Here is a 7,500-nt window from a genome sequence, read left to right as displayed (position 1 = left end):
GTAGTATGCAGGCCACCATCAACCAGACCATGGCAAGCCATTAGCCCGGTGATTGCGCCTGCACTACTATCACCACCTACCCCTAAATCTATATTAAAGTCCCCTCCTATCACCAAGTGCCTATTTGTGACACACAGGGGCGCCAGACAGTCCACCATCTCCCTTCTGTCTGCCGCCACCTGTGGCCCATATACCCCAATTAACCTATACCTAGCTTCTCTATACACTACATCTATCCCCAATACTCTACCCTGCATTATAACAAAAGTGCTCTCTACCTTAACCTCTCTATTCCCACACAAAATTCCTACTCCTGTTGAGTGCACCCCTCCTATGCCCCAAAAAGATTCCCCCTTATCCCACTCCCTCCTAAATCTAGCCACATCCCCACCATCCCTCAGGTGAACCTCCTGTAAAAAACAAAAATCAAACCCCACACCCTCTAAAAAATTAAACACCGCCCTCCTTTTAACAACATCCCTCAACCCCCTTACATTTAAACTAAACAATTTAACAGAAATATTCATTTAAAACAAAATATTATTTACAAACAAACAAAACCCTCAACAAATAACCCCAAACCAAACAAAAAACAGGAGACTCACCCGATGCTCCCCTGGTCCATCTCCACCGGCGGGGACGTCCTCTCCTCTCCTGACGCCCCCCCGTCCTCCTCCATCTCTCCAACCCAGGATGCAGGCAGTGTGTTAGGCCGAGTGCCCTGCATCCTGGGTTCCCCACCACCACCTCCACCCCCCCCTCCCTGTATGCCTCGGGGCTGAGTGTAGGGGACCCCATCTCCCAAACAGGAGTTGGGATCCCTCTATCAAACAGCCCACAGACCCCTCACTGGAGTCATCCTCCACTAGAATGTAAGGGGATGAGGCAAACAGGGAGGCCAATGTACCCCCCCCTCCCCCCCCCGCCACTCTCTTAGCCCCCCCCTCCCCCTCCCCACCCCCCTCCCTCTCACTCCCTGCCAAGCTTCCCCCTCTTCTTTCCTTTCTTCTTTGGTGAAGGAGGTAGCGGGGAGACACAACGTCCCTTCCCCGCTAACTCCTCCACCAATCCCTCATTTCTTCCTCTAGGAAGCCTGGCAGGCTGTCCCCCCACTCCCTCCCCCATCTCCCCCTCCCACCCCCTCCCCTCCCACCTCCACCCCCCCTCCGTCCTCTTCACTGTCACCGTTCCCTCTTCCACTCCTCTCGCACCACTGTCCCCTCTCCCTCTTCTCCGCTCCTTTACGTTCTTCCGCCTTCTTTTCCTTCTCCTCTTCTTTTCCCTTCTTTCCTTCTTCCCTTTCTTCTCGCCTCTTCCTTCTTTCCATCCTCTTCCTTTTCTTTTCCCCTGTGCCATCCGTACAATCCGCACGCGTCCTTTCTTTCCTCCCCCCATCCCCCGCTCCCCCCCCAGCTGCAGACGCGTATGACCTGTGACGAGCCGGGCAATCACGCCACAGGTGTGCTCTCGAGCCACACCCGTGGCAAGCCTTGGGCTCGTCACATTCCCTGGCCTCGTGCTCTTCCGACCCACAAAAACGACACTTCTTGGAGCTGCACGAGGCCAGGGCATGGCCGTAGGCCATACAACGCCTGCAGAACGGGGGCTGACGTGCATAAAACAACGTCCCCCTGTCAGCCCCCAGGGAGAACATCGCCGGAGGATGGAGGTAGCCATCCACACTCTTCGGGGACTCCCTGAGTAACGCCTGGAACCCTCTCTTCCCGTTCCAGAAACCCAGGGAGTCCCTGAGGTACCTCGCTGAGGAGACATTGTCCATGTATCTCCCCAGAAAGGCCCTCACTTCTTCATCCTTTACGTGCGGATTGTACATGGTTACGGTGACCACCCTGTAGTTGTTCCTTGCCAGGCTGGTCACCGCGTAATGGCACAGGGGACCATCTCCTTTCTCTTCTTTCACCTTCTTCATTATCACCATCATGTTGTTCTTGTGTAAAAAGTCACATCAAATCCCTTCTCCATCGGGTTCCCCTGAAGGCACAGAACATCCTTCACCTTCAGGCTCAGGCACCCCATCAGGATATTCCTCCCGAAGGTCTCTCTCCCCCAAGGCTCCTTTTCCTTTTCCTTCCATGAAAACCTCACCGTGTTTGCCAGCCCAATCCCAGGGACCGACCTCTCTCGAAGGATTTTGCGCCATCTCCTCACGGATGATGGCGCACCCGTCTCACCACCTCTTACCAAAAAACAAGAAAGAAAATACACAACAGACAAGAAATTATATAGCAAATTTCCCAAAAAACAAAAACACTTACCGCTCTCCTGGTTCGACCTTTTGACTCAGCGGGCTTTGGGGCACCTCGGTACCAAGCTTGATCTGAGCCAAAAGGCCGAGAAGCGATAACCCACAAATGGAACCCTGAAACCGCCGGACCCCCGGGGGTCTCGACAGACCTCAGCGGGTGGGTTGGCAAAAGCCAGCTCCTCTCTCCCTCCACCCCCACTCACTCACTCACTCAACCACCCACCCACCCACCCACCCACCCACCGTTTCCCTGGCGACAGGCAGGTGTTTTTTGGAAAAAGTCGCTAATGCGTCTTTAAGTCACTATCCTGGCCCATCTCTGTCAATTTCTCTTGAAACAAGATTACCGGGCTCTGCAAGAAGCAAAGCCGCTCCAAAAATACGTTGAACTCGTAAGTGTTCCTCTCCACGGAAGTCTTTAGTAAAAGGCGAAAGGCTTGTGCGTAATGAAGAGAAACCAGAGTCATATGGAAGTCAAGAGGTCGGGGCCCGAGACACACTCTGTGCACTCTAGGCAGGGTTCCCGCGGGTGCTCCCGGAACCCACTCTTCCAAGTTTTCGAGGGCTGTCTGTGGATAAAAAGAAGGTCACAGACACAGAGACACAGAGACACAGAGACAGAGAGAGAGAGAGAGAGAGAGAGAGAGAGAGAGAGAGAGAGAGAGAGAGAGAGAGAGAGAGAGAGAGAGAGAGAGAGAGAGAGAGACACACACACACACACACACACACAATCCTGGCCCCAATTTTTTTTTTTTTTTTTTTTTTTTTTTTAGTAAAATGGCGGGAAACGGGGGACCCCTTTGAAGGGCGCTTCGCCTTTCTAAGAGTTTGAATGTTTCTTTCCTTCTCTTCTTCTGCTAGCTAGCCAGCTAGCTAGCCAGCCAGCCAGCCAGCCAGCCAGCCAGCCAGCCAGCCAGCCAGCCAGCTATTTACATACCTTTGTGAATTTGTATTTTTCCTTGACAACGTGAGAAAAGTGTTGCACCGTTCCCGGAGGTACTGCAATACCGGGTCGATGCGTGGAGCGGACGGAGCAAGCCCCATTTCCGACTCCCTGTTCGAAAAATCCATTTAATATGTAGTCCCCCGATGGGGGACGTATCAGATATTAAACTGATAAGAACAGATTTTTTTTTTTTTTTTTTTACAAAAAATAATTTATTTACACTCAATACCATTCATACTTTACAAAATATAATTCTCATCATTCTATTTACAAAATCACCAAACACCCAAACAAAAACAAACCTCAGGGGAGCATCGTCCCTCCCCGTCATACCTAACCAATACCTAACCCTTCCCTATCTTCCCTTCCCTAATCTATCCCCTTACAAACCTCACTCTAACACTCCCAGCCCTAATCCCCCCTTCCACCTCTCCCGTGCCGCATGCTGCCCCCACTTTATCTCCTCCCTCTTCATCCTCCCCCTCACATCACCTTCCACCCTCCTCACTATCCCTTCCACCCCCCAATCTCTCCCTGTCTTAACTAAATTCTGCCTGGCTTCCCACAGCCCCCTTTTAAAGAGACTCATGAGAAGCCAGAGCAGAAACCTGTCCCTATCCGTTCCCCTCGCTCTCCCTACGCCTCGCTCTAACCTAGCCCAAGTCAGCAAAAAATCGCTCCTAACCATACCTAGCAACACCCGTGCCCTAGCCCAGACTAGTCCGGCAAAGGCACAGTCCCAGAAGGCATGGCGCACAGTCTCCTCCCTGCCACAAGCAGATCTTGGACAGGTGGAGGATCGCGACAAACTATGCCGGTACATGATGGAACGTACCGGCAAGCACTTATGGAGGCTCAACCAATTCAGGTCCTTGAGCCTGTTGTCCAGGCCCCGCGCCTGCACTCCCTCCCAGACCACTGACGAGATGCCCGCTACAGGCGCAGGACTCCCTGCCTGCCTGACCTCCTCGTACAGGTGCCTGTGATCTAAACCTACTCGGGCAACTTCAACCTCGGGGTGCGCACGCAGCCACTTGGCCGCATGGCCAAAGTGCCACGGCAGCTGTTCCGCCCGAGGACCCGCGTTAGACCACACCATTACGCTTCTCGCCTGATACGAGAAGAACACCCGCAGGAGGTAACCGGACGGGTGTATAACTGGCTGAGCAAGCTCCGTCAACAAGAAAGAAACAAAAATTGCGTCCAGCTTGAGGGGGAGATGTGGTACCCCCCTACCTCCCTCCCCGATGGGACAGAGCATGCGCGCCCTGGCGACCCACTCGTACCTGCCACCCCACATGAACTGAAACACAAGCCTCACTAGAGGCCTCCTCAGACAAGCTGGCAATGGGTAGATGTACGCCAAGTACAAAAGAGATGGCAATACATCCACCTTTAGGACCAGGACCTTACCTATAAAGGACAAAGACCTAGCCTTCCACATTGCCAACTTCTTCTGTACCACTGCAATACCCATGTTCCAGTTCAGCGTCGCTGAGCCAGAGGTCTCAAAATGGACCCCAAGAATCCTCAGGGCCCCCTCACAGAGAGATAACCCCCCGGGCACATCCGTTCTACCGCGCCATCTTCCGAAAAACTTAACGGAAGACTTTGCATGATTCAGAACCGCCCCCGACGCTTGGGTGAAATCCCCAATGATGGCAAGAGACCTTGTCAGGCACGAGTCCTTGCACAACAGCAAGGAAGTGTCGTCGGCGTACTGCGTCATCTTAACACGCAGCCCACCGCTCCCAGGGATCAACAAGCCCTCCACCCCTGTGTCTGCCCTAATGGCAGCCCCCAGAGGCTCCATGTACAGTACGAAGAGGAGGGCCGAGAGTGGGCATCCCTGCCTGACCCCAGACGAGAGGTCAAAAACGTCACCTAAGTGACTATTTACACTAACTCGACACCCCGCTCCGACATATAATGTACGGATCCATCCTATAAACTTCTCACCAAATCCTAATCTACCTAATACCCTGAATAGAAAGGATCTATTCACGCGATCAAAGGCTTTCGCCTGATCTAGCGCTGCTACCATTAAAGGCAGCCCTCTATCTTCAACCCAGGCGATGGAGTCCCTAATCAACTGTAGGTTCCATCTTATAGAGCGTCCCTCTACCCCGCACGTCTGATCCTCATGGACGACGTAGGGAAGGGCTGTGCGCAACCGGTCTGCTAAAACCTTTGCAAGAATCTTGTAATCTACGCACAGCATGGTCAATGGCCGCCAGTTGCCAAGGTCAGTTGCTTCCCCCTTCTTATAAAGAAGTGACAGCACACCAACAGCCATTGATCCCCCCGGGACCCCCGTCTCAAGGATGGCCTTCAAGACTTCGAGGACCACCGGTCCAAGTATACCCCAAAACTTGAGGTAAAACTCAGCCGGCAGCCCATCCATCCCAGGCACCTTCCCTTTTCCCATCCTCCTAAGAGCGCTCTCAACCTCTTCTAGTGAGATCTGGGCCTCCATCACGTCTCTAATGTCCTCCGGCAACCGCCGGGACAAGTGTTCTAAAAACACATTTCCCTGCTCTACATCTATTTCCCTTTCCTTAAATAAACTTCGGAAATGATCAGTTGTCACCCTGACCATCTCCTCTGGTTTACTTACTACACTACCATTTACTTCCCTAACGCCATGCATTACCTTCCTACTCTGCCTGGCCCTAACCGACTTAAAGAACATAGCGGAACAAGTCTCATTATGTTCTAGAAAGCCACTATGCGCACGCTCCAGGAAAGCTCGAGCCTTCTGCTCCTGCAGCTCCCTGAGCTGCGCCTTTAGGGCTGCGAATCTCTCCCAGTCAATCGACCCGCCGAGGTTGCCCGCCTCGTACTCGAGTTCAATTAACCTTTGGATACGATCCACCTCCCTCCTTTCCTCCCTTTTTTTCCTTTTACAATATCCTATTATAAAAGCCCTAATCCTCACCTTCACTAAATCCCACCACTCTAACACCCCCTCGCACATGGACCGGAGGCCGTCAAGCCTCCGAAAGAAACAAAAAAATGCGTCAACGAAAGCCTGCTCCTCCAGTATACCCCGATCTAACTTCCAGTACCCCCTACCGAAGAGGCAGACTGGCGACCCCACCTGCAGGAACACCCCGTCGTGATCCGTGAAGAACACAGGCAACAGGCGCCCAGACAACTGACCCAAAGACCTGGATATAAAAATGTAGTCGAGCCTCCGCGCAACCCCCCTGGAGTTGCGCCATGTAGGACCGACCATTGCCGGAGTAGTATGCAGGCCACCATCAACCAGACCATGGCAAGCCATTAGCCCGGTGATTGCGCCTGCACTACTATCACCACCTACCCCTAAATCTATATTAAAATCCCCTCCTATCACCAAGTGCCTATTTGTGACACACAGGGGCGCCAGACAGTCCACCATCTCCCTTCTGTCTGCCGCCACCTGTGGCCCATATACCCCAATTAACCTATACCTAGCTTCTCTATACACTACATCTATCCCCAATACTCTACCCTGCATTATTACAAAAGTGCTCTCTACCTTAACCTCTTTATTCCCACACAATATTCCTACTCCTGTTGAGTGCACCCCTCCTATGCCCCAAAAAGATTCCCCCTTATCCCACTCCCTCCTAAATCTACACACATCCCCACCATCCCTCAGGTGAACCTCCTGTAAAAAACAAAAATCAAAACCCACACCCTCTAAAAAACTAAACACCGCCCTCCTTTTAACAAAATCCCTTAACCCCCTTACATTTAAACTAAACAATTTAACAGAAATATTCATTTATAAACAAAATATATATTTACAAACAAACAAAACCCTCAACAAATAACCCAAAATCCAAACAAAAAACAGGAGACTCACCCGATGCTCCCCTGGTCCATCTCCACCGGCGGGGACGTCCTCTCCTCTCCTGACGCCCCCCCGTCCTCCTCCATCTCTCCAACCCAGGATGCAGGCAGTGTGTTAGGCCGAGTGCCCTGCATCCTGGGTTCCCCACCACCACCCTCCACCCCCCCCTCCCTGTATGCCTCGGGGCTGAGTAGGGGACCCCATCTCCCCAAACAGGAGTTGGGATCCCTCTATCAAACAGCCCACAGACCCCTCACTTGAGTCACCCTCCACTAAATGTAAGGGGCTGAGGCAAACAGGGAGGCCAAATGCACCCCCCCCTCCCCCCCCGCTTTCTCTTAGCCCCCCCCTCCCCCTCCCCACCCCCCTCCCTCTCACTTCCTGCCAACCCCCCTTCTTCTTCCGTTTCTTTTTTGGTGTAGGAGGTAGCGGGGAGACACAACCCCT

General features: G+C 52.7%; 2 non-coding genes across 2 annotated transcripts; both read right to left on the bottom strand.

Annotated features, from left to right (window-relative positions):
* Positions 1-2,615: 2,615 nt before the first annotated feature.
* On the bottom strand, positions 2,616-2,732 carry LOC139399609 (U5 spliceosomal RNA). The gene has a single exon (XR_011632083.1). It is a non-coding gene; the product is annotated as a U5 spliceosomal RNA (small nuclear RNA).
* Positions 2,733-3,240: 508 nt separating this feature from the next.
* Positions 3,241-3,424, bottom strand: LOC139399616 (U2 spliceosomal RNA). The gene has a single exon (XR_011632088.1). It is a non-coding gene; the product is annotated as a U2 spliceosomal RNA (small nuclear RNA).
* Between the last annotated feature and the right edge of the window lie 4,076 nt (positions 3,425-7,500).

Source organism: Oncorhynchus clarkii, unplaced genomic scaffold, assembly GCF_045791955.1.
Source record: "Oncorhynchus clarkii lewisi isolate Uvic-CL-2024 unplaced genomic scaffold, UVic_Ocla_1.0 unplaced_contig_2033_pilon_pilon, whole genome shotgun sequence".
Lineage (NCBI taxonomy): Eukaryota > Metazoa > Chordata > Actinopteri > Salmoniformes > Salmonidae > Oncorhynchus > Oncorhynchus clarkii.
The sequence above is the reverse complement of the archived record's forward strand: the minus strand, read 5'-3'. Positions and strand labels throughout refer to the sequence as shown.